At 34.2% G+C, this 11916-nt stretch overlaps 1 pseudogene; it reads right to left on the bottom strand.

Moving 5' to 3' along the window:
• Nucleotides 1-9588: 9588 nt before the first annotated feature.
• Nucleotides 9589-10296, bottom strand: LOC125472654 (annotated as a pseudogene).
• Nucleotides 10297-11916: the final 1620 nt, after the last annotated feature.

Raw genomic sequence — 11916 nt, forward strand, 5'->3', positions numbered from 1 at the left:
AACACACAAAAGAAGCATAAAGGACTAAAATAACTAGAGAAACATAACGTAAATGCACAAGAACAAGCCATTTAAGTCGCATGAATATGCTCCTATCATATTCCAAAAAGCTATTACATCAAATGAGTGGCTTTGTGGGCATACTTCCAACAGAAAATGATATATCATTTGTTACTATTTTATGTCTTTGTGACATTTTTTATATCTCTTTTGGAGATTGTCTAATGGGCTTTATTTTGACTTATGTTTTTCCAATTTTTTGTGTTTTCATTGCCTTTCGGCTTTCATGTTACGTTCTTTCATTTTATTTTGCCTATTTCTCCAAATAAGTTTCTTGCCTTTGCATAATGGGGTCATATACAAGGAGGTGGTTCATCAGTCAAGTCATGCTCCTCTTCTTGGTGTAGTTGTTGGCTTTAACATCAAAGATGCATATGCCTCAAATAGCCAAAGTTGTAATAAGCATATGGGCTTAGAATGTGAAGAAAGCCATGAGCAATTGAAGGACAAAGTTAACACTTTAATAGATAAACTAAATTCTTTGCAAGAATTAGTTGAATGATTGATGCCAAACAACTCAAATAATTATGCACGCTCAGGACCATTTGCTTCTATGGTTAATTGTTTTATTTCATTTTTTATTATTTGTCTTATTGTAGAATAATATATTATTTGTTTACTTAAGTACTCTCTATTGTTTATTGTCAAGAATTTTGAAAGTTGGTCAGATGCTCAACAAGAAGATCATTAGTTTATCATCACTTTTATTTTGATATTACAAAATCTCTGAACTTGTTTAGTTTTATTCGCAGGTGTTATTTTTTTTATTTTTTATTTTTCAGTTTAAGTATTGTCTTTGTTCCTTTTTAATGGCTTAAATGTTAAAATGGTTCTTGTGTTTTAGTCATTGAGTCAATTTATTTCATGTGTTTTCAATTTGGCCAATTTAGTCCTTATGTTTATCTTCATTAGCCAATTAAGGTCATATTCGTCTAATTTCTATATTTTTTTTTATAAATTTATTTATAAAATTACTTATTTGATTTAAAACATTTAAAAATGAAATAAAATTAAAAATTAAAAGAAAAATTCTCCTCCCAACTCCCTGACCTCCTCCCTAACATTACTCCCTCTCTTTTCTATGTCACAACCTTAATCATTTTTCACATTGGAAATTTTATCTCTTATATGTGTTATTTCTCATTGATTTTCATTTTTTTGTAAAGAGAAAATGTAATTATATGTCATACAATTTTTCTTATGATTTTTTTTAAAAGGAATTAAATGAAATGTCCTTAATTGACTAACATAGACAAACACAAGGACTAAATTAGCCAAATCGAAGACACAAGGACTAAATTGGCCGTATGGATATAACATGGGAACCACTTTGACATTGAAGCCTTTTTTTAATAATTTTATGTGTAACTTCGTTTGGATGTTTAGAAATTTACTAGTAAATTTTAGCCGCACATTGTTGTGGGAGCGAAAATATAACTATAGATTATATTTTTAACATATAAATAAGCAAGGACTAAGATAAACATTAAGTAGAAAATGGAGCAAATATTTTTACAAAGCTGTCTAAGTTTATGTAACTTCTAGAAAAAGACATTGTCAAATGCTTTGTCATTGATTTACAAAAATGGCTAGTCTACTATTCCCCATTGACAGTCATCCCAGTGCTTCATTTGTATAATTACTTGAACATAGAATATCCCATAAGAGCACATTTTCCTTGAAGCAGTCACTGCAAATAAAACAATTTGGATCATCAGAAGCATATAACATGAATAAACGTATACATTCACAATTTAATCAAACATAAAACATAATTTTCATGTCAGAAGCAAATGATTGATCATTGAACTGGAAAAAAAAAAAATTAGAGGGAAGCAATGAACAAACATTGACTTATGAGTTATAGGACAAATCAAAACATTAGTTCATACGAAGATGTCAAACATAAATAGTTGTTTCTAGTTTTATCAAAAGAAATTAACTTATATTGCAGCCAATTTAACCACTTGAATGATATAGTCACATACTTAGTTATAGCTTAAATTAAACTATTGATCTATCTCAAGAAGTCACGGATAATCAGCCATCCTTTTATTTGAAAACATTAAGGTATATCACACCAAATCCAACCATCATAACAATATACTCAGATACTTAACTACAAAATTGAACCGTTTGACACTGTAGACAAAGGATTTACAAAATATAAAAAGGAAACAAACCAAAACTATTACCACAAAAGATAACATTGTAAGTGTTACTAAAATAAGTATTCACACAGAGTAGGCAACATTATTTAATCACAATTTTACACATTTTCGAATCTGCATATTTTTTAGATTTTGTAATTTTTCAATAAATTTGTTGGTTTGGCATTCTTAATCAAGGTTTTCAATCCAAAAACACTAAAATTGTTATCTTCACAACATCAAAGATTGTTGGTTGCCATAGCCAAAGCGTTACCAATCATATTGTCATTTTGGATTATTTACAATTAACTTGACTACAATTCATGCTAACTTTATAAATTGCAATGTAAATATTATTCAATCACTCACAACACACCATTACCCTTTTTCACAAAAAGCAGAGACACATTTTTTCATTATTTATTGAGAAAAACTATTTGCAAATAGTCAATAATGAAAAGTCGGGAAAGAAGAGCAATGATACATAAATTTTTATTGTTTGTTGTGCCAATTCTCACATTGTTTAATACTTTTTTCTCTTGCCACCGGCATTTTTATCACTTTTTTTAATATTTTGTTTTTGCCTTGCCACAACATCTTTATCACATTTTTTATTTTTTATTTTATTCCATATCAGTTGAAACCTAAACCCTAGAGTCTAGACAAGCACAAATGTTCAATGCTTAGAGTAACTCCACCGTGGTGGATTACTCGGGGGACATGCCAGAGAAAAGGGTCTGAGGCCCTGTGGATTCGCTCTAGCGTGAAAGAGCCCGAGTGGAGGTGGAGGCCCGAGCTCAGGGCCTGTGAAAAATTGCCAGCCCGAGAGCCCTAGTGGATGTGACACCAGAGCTGACGTCAGCCTGGTGTCAGGCCCTTTTTTTATTTTTTTCAGTCAGGTGTGTGCACCCCACTCGTGCGTAGGGGCGCGTCGCCCGACATATTTTCAGAAAAGTCAGCCCACTTTTCAGACTGAAGTGTTACCGTTGGAAGCCACGTGGCTTCCCACGGTCCGTTCGATCTCAACGGTAAAAAAAATAAAATAAAAAATCTTATTTAATATCAACCGTTCAATCTGAGATTGACGATTGATATTAATCTGCTTTATAAAACAATAAAAGTGTTGTCCTTCTCATGTTAGACTTATCTAACATATTCTTTCAATGATACATTATCAATAGGAAGATTGTGAGGATGAGACTACTTAGTTACATCTACAAGCCATTAAAGACAATCTATGGGATTGTAGAACTAAGTCCGGAAATTAAAGCATTCGGCTTTTCTTTGTCAAGTTTTGGATAGCGTTTGTAAATATATCGGTAAATAAATACATAACGAATATAAATTGATTGATTTTAAGCCATTTGATTCGGGTCTTTAAATCAAATAGCACCACCCACTATTTTTGGCAAATTCCATATCCCTCATCGGAATTCAAGAGTTTTGTTGAACTCTTAGCGGGGTATGGGAGACTAACCATTACCAAGCCCACCTCACGATGATACGATATTGGTTAGCAATAATAATAATGAGAGAGTACGCTTACTCATTTGCATCTCTTGCAAGTACCCATCTTATTTGGCCTCTAGAGAATGTTGCCTCACAATGATATGATATCGGCGCCATTGCACTTAGTTAAGTTATTCCCACCATGCTTAGTTCATGAAGGGGTTCAAGAATAGCCTCACAATGATATGATATTGGCCATCCTCGTTGCCTACACTCACCTCATCATATGCGTATAGACTCCTCCTGAGTGTAAGCATGCACTTTGTACTCCCCCATGATAGGGTGAAGCCGGTGTACAAGTCACAAACGATTGGAGCCTACCACGGTGGAAGGCCACGAAGAGATATTCAAAGCATCTCTCGCTTATCAACTTAATATTGATTTGGTTGAGGGTTTTTAGGTCTCATCACATATAAACATACATTTTAATCCAAATAAAACATTTTAGTCCTATTACAACTATTGGTCCATTTGATTGATTTAGTAGTATATAATACTCCCACTATGCTTTTAAAACGGTTTTTAAAGCAAGACTATATGGTACTACTAACATAAGATTTGCATTCATTGATGGACTATATAGTTGCCTTAGGGCCTTAGGATGACTATGAACCTTTGATTCGATTCAACACGAGCCTAGTGTTGAATCTCGGTCTAGGGATGGTGATTGATTTTAGTTACGCGTTTAATCACATTAAGGCGTGTTGTCTTATTGGGCGTTGGACCCAACTACTCCAATTTCATGCATATTGAATAAAACAAGAAAGGAGTACTTCAAAGTAAATAAGAGCTTATACTCTTTTACAACAATTGATCAAATCAAATTACTTTAAAGTAAAGAAGAGCTTATGCTCTTTTACAACAATTGATCATATCAAATTACAACCAAAATTTAATCTACACATTCCCATGGTTCAAACAAATTTGAAACGGTCTTTCACATAGCTCAATTATAGTAGGCTTAGGTTCATAATCACCCTTTCTTTAATTAATTAACGCTTTAACTAATTAAACTTGAATGCAACATTTTCATTTGGTTTTTGTATCCATAGAATTGATTTAAATGGAGCTAAATGAAATGAAAATCCAATTCTCATTTAAAGAGACAAAACAATTTTGTTCTCTACCTAATTTGGGCCAAAATGCTATGACCTCAACTTTTGAGCCATTTTGCAAAACTTAAACTTTTGGGGTCACTTTGTAAAAACACAAAAGTCCACTACTTCATGTAATTACAACTAGAACCCAAAAATTTCCACAAAAGCTAAAACTTCATTAAAGGAGCAAAACAATTTGTCCTTTTAGTGATTTTGGACCTTTACGTAAAAACGTAAACTTTTGGGTCAAAGTACAAATACACAAAAGTATCAAAACTTTATGTAATTGCATAAAAGCCCCACAAGGACCCTAATTGAGTAGGGTGGCCGGCCATTGAAGCAAAGTTTATAAAAAAAATTTCAAAGTTTTTGTAAGTGGGGTGTGTGAAATGGAATAAATCATTACACACCTACCCACTAAAATTTCTTTAATCTTTCAAAATAAATATCTAATATATTTAAACATAAGAAATATTTCAAAACAAAAAAACTTTATGAAATAAATCAAAACTTTGAATCAAAACACCAAACCTTTTGTTCTTGGCAAGAACATATCAAGAACAATGAAGAACATCCATGAAAACCCATAAGAGCTCCATGAACATTTTTCACCCAAAAACATACCAAAACCACTCAAACTTAAGGGAAATAACATACAACCATACTAGGGTACATAGGGGTTCCAAAAGTCACTTTAAAACACTTTTAACAAGTCAAACAAGAACCCAAAAATCCACCCTTTGGATTTGGCCGAATTTCCCCAAAAACATGGCACCAAATTTTAGCTCCAAAATTCATGCTCATATGAACTACATCTACAACATTTGAGATGGCAAATTTTCTAACAAAATTTACATTCAAAGAAGCAAGAATAAAGCTTGTAACAATTACAACATTCAAATCACAAACTATGAACTACAAAACCCAAAAGGATTCACCAACTACTAGACTTAGGCTCTTGATACCACTTGAAGGAAGATTTGTGAAAAAACAAGTTCATTTGAGCAACATCAACAACATGCAATTAACAATTAAAAGGCGGAATCATGTTTATATGCACTAAAAAACAAAACTTAACCCATGAACTTCAAAGCCTAGTAGATAGGTGAACCAAGACTCAACTCAAAACAAAGTGAGTTGAGAAATCAATACCTTTGTAGATTCCTCTTTGCATAAGCAAAGGCTAATCACCCAAAGAGAGGGCCTTCATTCCTTGCATCTTAGATCCATGGATTTGGATGGATGAAAAGGTTTCTCCAAGTTCCCAAAATTGAGAACCTCTAATGATTCATCACCAAGGCATAATGAAGAAGAAATGAGTGACCTTGGAGGAGTTTGATTGCTAGATGATCCCTCCAAGGTGGCCGAAATTTTAGAGAGAAAGAAGAGCTTGTGTTCTCATCCTTTCCCCAAAAATTACCCTATATAAATTTTAGGCTATAAAGTCCTTTATATAGTCCCTTCAAATAAGTGACATAATGGACCAAAAAGCCCTATTCTTCTATCATGGCCGGCCTATAGGGTTTATTGGGCTTTCAAGCCCTTTGTTTATTCAAGTTGTCATACAACTTGAGTTAATGGGCTTGACATTCAAATCCCATTGGGCCTTGCAGCCCAAAACTAACCCGAGGTCTTTAACGAACTTATTCGTTTGATTAATTAACATATTAATTAATCCTAGCCTTAGATAAATAATTAAACCATTTAATTATTCTTACTCATCTCCGTTGTTTCTTCAAACTCTACCTTACTCGGTGAACGATCCATTAGGTTCCTTTTAGCGAGGCAGTGGGCGATTAAAAACTCTTTCTAATCGATTGTGAATTGAAACTTGCTTTCAATTCTCCCGTTAATGATAATACACTTTTAGGGCTTCCACAAACCATGGTTGACGCCTAGCAGCATGTCATGGTTACCCAAGCTAATCAGAAGAGGTGGAGAACCTATTCAGTTTTAGGATTACAAATGCAATACGGTCTTTCTCTAATACAATACTCTTGACCACATTGTTTGGTTTGATAGTTTATTCATGTCTACTATCCAATGTGAATCTTGTACTTATATGATTACCTTGAATGTGATCTGGAACGCATTCCAACATCTCATTCATACTCTGGCCAGAGATTCTAAATCATATCATAGAGTATTCTCCCTCAAACAGTTTGAAGGTTAGAGATCCCTTGTTGCGCATTCACTTGCCTCCATGGCTAAGTGGCTTAACCCCGACGATGCCGTGGACACCCTGATAGAGTGACTTTGACATAATCAAAGATCAAGTACCTAACCACAAGACAGCTATGATGCCTCAGGTCAAAGGACTACTTTGCATTATCCCAACCATGAGTTCTCATGTGACATGAATATGAGAACTCTTCGTTGATCGTGTTCAGTGAACTCATTCTCTATTGAGCACCTACGTACTTGTTTTGATGTCACACACACCAATGACTCGAGACCAGTCACTCTCCCTGAGAGAAGACATAGCACGTACTGATCTTAACGGACTGTCAATGCCCAATTGACAATCCTATGATCAGGAACGTTTAGGACGTGTCAACGAAAGAATGGTCTCATGAATCTAACTTCTTTAGATCGCATTCTTCCAATCACATATTCCTTGGACTTATCGTTTAAGCATATAACATTTATATGAGACGGCTCAAACAATAATGTTTGCCTTTAATATTTAAACTAGATTAGTTTAACATGTGAAATGTCCATAAAGTATCATCATATGATTGGTTTTAGGGCACATTTCCAACAAATATAACGTATAGAGTTTTCCTACTAATAAAACTGTAAGTTCACTGAATTTAAAATCTGGTTCTTTTCAAAATCTGGTTGAGCATAAGATCACCAACAACAAATATCGTCCTCCCTTGACGCAGGAGAGACTCCCACCTTTTCTACACAAAAATTATCAACATTAATTAAAAAAATCAATAAGAATAACAATTCTTACTTTCACATGCTAAAACCAAAAAATAAACTGCAAAGGGTCATTCTGATTATCTCTAGAATCTTGGAAAATTTGAACTTAAAATCATTATTTCCGTATCATGCATAGATGAATCAGGTCAAACAAAAAGATCAACAAAAGTGCAGTGTAGTTTTGAGATCACATGGAAGAAAATAAACGAAAACAATAAATTCTTTCTAACCATTCTAGTATAAAATCAAAGGTTGATTTAAAGTAACCGTGCAATAAAAATAAAAAAAAGGCATCCATTAATATGTGATAATCTAGAAAATAGGACAGTTGTACATACAAGTAACAAAAGCATCCAGTAATCACACTGTTTCATAAAAAAATAACACAAAAAAGGCAAGAAGAGAAGAATCTCACTTGCATAGGATTTGCATGAACGGAGGATTGACTGGTAGCAGGGGCAAAGGCACTTGATTTGGATGAGGCCTCAGACTCTTTATTTGTCTGACTACTTAATGCGGAAATCTCTGGGACTAATGAGCCTTTCATCACACATTTTGCACCAGCTGTTGTTGAAACCTACAATTTACATAATTAAACTGCCCACCAGTGCCAGCCTCAGTAAATTAACAATTAGAAAAACAAAACCACTATAAGTTCACAGCAAAATCAAATGTGAATCGACATTACTACCGAATTGGCTCCAAATCCATCCAAACCTACTCAAATAACAAAATAACCAATTCAAACTAGATAACATTGAACATGAAAACCACAAATAGCACTAAACCTAGATAAACTCACACTAAATCATACAAAATCCATATCACATAGATCTCAAATCATCAATTAACTTATGTAAATGAAAGTAAGGGATTTACCTAAACATTGACAATGGCCGATGATGGCTGACGAAAGCATGGAGCCGTGAGGGGCGACGACGCATGGTGTTCAGATGGCTGGATGGCGGTGGCACAGGAGGGACTTTTGCTGGCTTGCAGCCTTGCTGTTGAATATCGTCCTCTCCAATGGCAGAACAAAGTCCCGATGGGGAACGAAGTCCCACTCCACCGTTTATGTTATATTTTTCTTTACAAGCATATTAAAGAAAAAGGATGAGATTTAGGCTGAACAGGTTAACTGTTCAAACGTGCAATTGTAGTGGGTGTGAAACTGGTCTCTTTTTGATAACTGTCTCTTGGTTTTCTTATCTGTTTATTTTAATTTATTTATATTTTTTAAGTTGCGTCATAATTTTATTTTAGTGACACTTTTAATAAAAGAATGTCATTAAAAAAATTTCTAAGTGTCATGAAAGCCTTTTTTTGTAGTAGTGTTTATTGAATATAGTACTTTATATTGTTTCCAGCGTATTGAATATTTATTCAAATGAATTTGGTAAGTTATTTATTTATACTAAGAGAATATTTATTCAAATGAAAAAAACACACCAAATAAAATTACATAAGCATACCAAATAATAAAAAACTCACTAAAGCTAAACTAAAAAAATTACATAAACATACCAAATAATAAAACACACCAAATAAAATTACATAAACATACCAAATAATAAAAAACCCACTAAATGAACTTAATTATCTTCAGCTTGTTTCAATGCCCACTGGTGCTCTATCAAGTCATTTTGTCAGGCGTTGTGCATGTCTGGCATTTGAAATGCAGTATATCGTTGAATGACCCTTTCATTGTAATGTCCATCCCTTTGTAATGGCTCATGTTGCACGGGCTCATCGGTGGCGTCATGAGCACAATATATACGTGTTCTTGAATTGTTCATCGTGTCTGGCCCATATTCATCAACGACTTCATAATCGTACTTATCTTCCACAATCATGTTGTGAAGAATGATGCACGTCATCATGATGGATCGAAGCGACTCTACATCAAACAATCTGGCAGCACCCCTGATGATCGCCCAGCGAGCTTGGAGAATACCGAAACAACGCTCCACATCCTTCCTGCACCTCTCTTGATAGCTTGCAAAGTGTTTTTCCTTTGCACTTCGCGGACATGGCACTGTTTTGACAAATGTTGACCACCTTGGGTAAATGCCGTCAACTAGGTAGTATGGCCCGTCGTACATACGTCCGTTGACCTCATACGTGACTTTTGGTGCCTTTCCTTGCAGGACATCGTTGAACACTGGAGATTGGGCAAGGACGTTGAAGTCATTTTGAGCTCCCGGAACCCCGAAAAAGGCGTGCCAAATCCATGTATCAAAAGATGCCATCGCCTCCAGAATGATACTTTTTGCTCATTTTCTGTCCCTGTAAGCGCTTTGCCATGCACTTGGACAGTTTTTCCACGTCCAGTGCATACAATCAATGCTTCCAATCATCCCAGGAAAACCACGCATCTCGGCCTTCTTCAGAAGCCTTTGCAAGTCCATGTTTGTAGGTTTTCGGAGGTACTCTGCGGTGTAGATAGATTCGATTGCTCCGCAAAACCTCATTAGGGACTCAAGAATGGTTGATTTCTCCATCCTCGTTATCTCATCTACTTGGTCTGCAGATACTCCATATGCAAGCATCCGCAAGGTATCAATAATTTTTTGCTGAGGAAGGAGACCCATAGCACCAAAAGTAGGCCTGGCAAACGGGTCGTGTCTATCGTGTTCGTGTCGTTTTCGTGTAACACCTGTTATCTTAACGGGTCGTGTCATGTCACACCCGTTATCTTAACGGGTCCTTAACAGGTCGTGTCACTTTACCCAACGGGTAAAGTGACCCGACCCGTTATGACCCGTTAAGAAAAAAATATATTTTTTTAAAATTTGCACATACCACACATTGCCACATAAATATTACTTCAAAACATTAAAACATTTCTCGTTCAAGTACTATATCTACACTCGAAAATAAAAGCCTAATAAAAAAAATAATACATACACTACTAATATATTACAAATATTAAATGTGCAAGGATAAAGAGTTTTTGTTTTTGAGATTGTAAGTCTTTCTCAAAAGTTTACACCTCCATTTACAAAATCTTCAATTTACATCGATCATCATGAAATTGTATTGGAACTTTGGCTTGATCTATTGCCTTCAAGAGTTATGTTGAAGATGTTTTCAGTAAGGTTTTCCACGTCAGAACTCTCTTCCACATAAACTATTTTGCTGATGTGATCTCCAAGCATATACAAACAATTTTGACGGTTTTGATCGTTGAAATTAGTTTTGGAGAATTCGTAAAACGATAGATTGACTAACACTTAGAGTTTATTTATACTTTCATTAAGTATAACATAAGATTTTGTGGTATCCACTTGTGTAAATATTTTAAATTGAAGATCGAATTCATTCATTGTATTCATATAGGGTCAAGGAGTGTAGTTATAAAAAAACATCAAAATCAGAGTTAAAATAACCGTTAAATCGTGATTTTTCGTTTATAACCGTTGAAAAGCTTTGTCCCGTTACTTGATCTCTGAATGTTTTTTTTTTTGTGATTTTTTGCTGATGTGATCTCCAAGCATATACAAACAATTTTGATGGTTTGGATCGTTGAAATTAGTTTTGGAGAATTCGTAAAACGATAGATTGACTAACACTTAGAGTTTATTTATACTTTCATTAAGTATAACATAAGATTTTGTGGTATCCACTTGTGTAAATATTTTAAATTGAAGATCGAATTCATTCATCGTATTCATAGGGTCAAGGAGTGTAGTTATAAAAAATTATCAAAATCGGAGTTAAAATAACCGTTAAATCGTGATTTTTCGTTTATAACCGTTGAAAAGCTTTGTCCCGTTACTTGATCTCTGAATGTTTTTTTTTTTTGTGATTTTTTGCTGATGTGATCTCCAAGCATATACAAACAATTTTGACGGTTTGGATCGTTGAAATTAGTTTTGGAGAATTCGTAAAACGATAGATTGACTAACACTTAGAGTTTATTTATACTTTCATTAAGTATAACATAAGATTTTGTGGTATCCACTTGTGTAAATATTTTAAATTGAAGATCGAATTCATTCATTGTATTCATATAGGGTCAAGGAGTGTAGTTATAAAAAAACATCAAAATCGGAGTTAAAATAACCGTTAAATCGTGATTTTTCGTTTATAACCGTTGAAAAGCTTTGTCCCGTTACTTGATCTCTGAATGTTTTTTTTTTGTGATTTTTTGCTGATGTGATCTCCAA

The sequence above is a fragment of a genome, unplaced genomic scaffold (assembly GCF_019419815.1).
Source record: "Pyrus x bretschneideri cultivar Hongxiangsu unplaced genomic scaffold, Pyrus_bretschneideri_v1 Contig70, whole genome shotgun sequence".
In the NCBI taxonomy this organism is placed as follows: domain Eukaryota; kingdom Viridiplantae; phylum Streptophyta; class Magnoliopsida; order Rosales; family Rosaceae; genus Pyrus; species Pyrus x bretschneideri.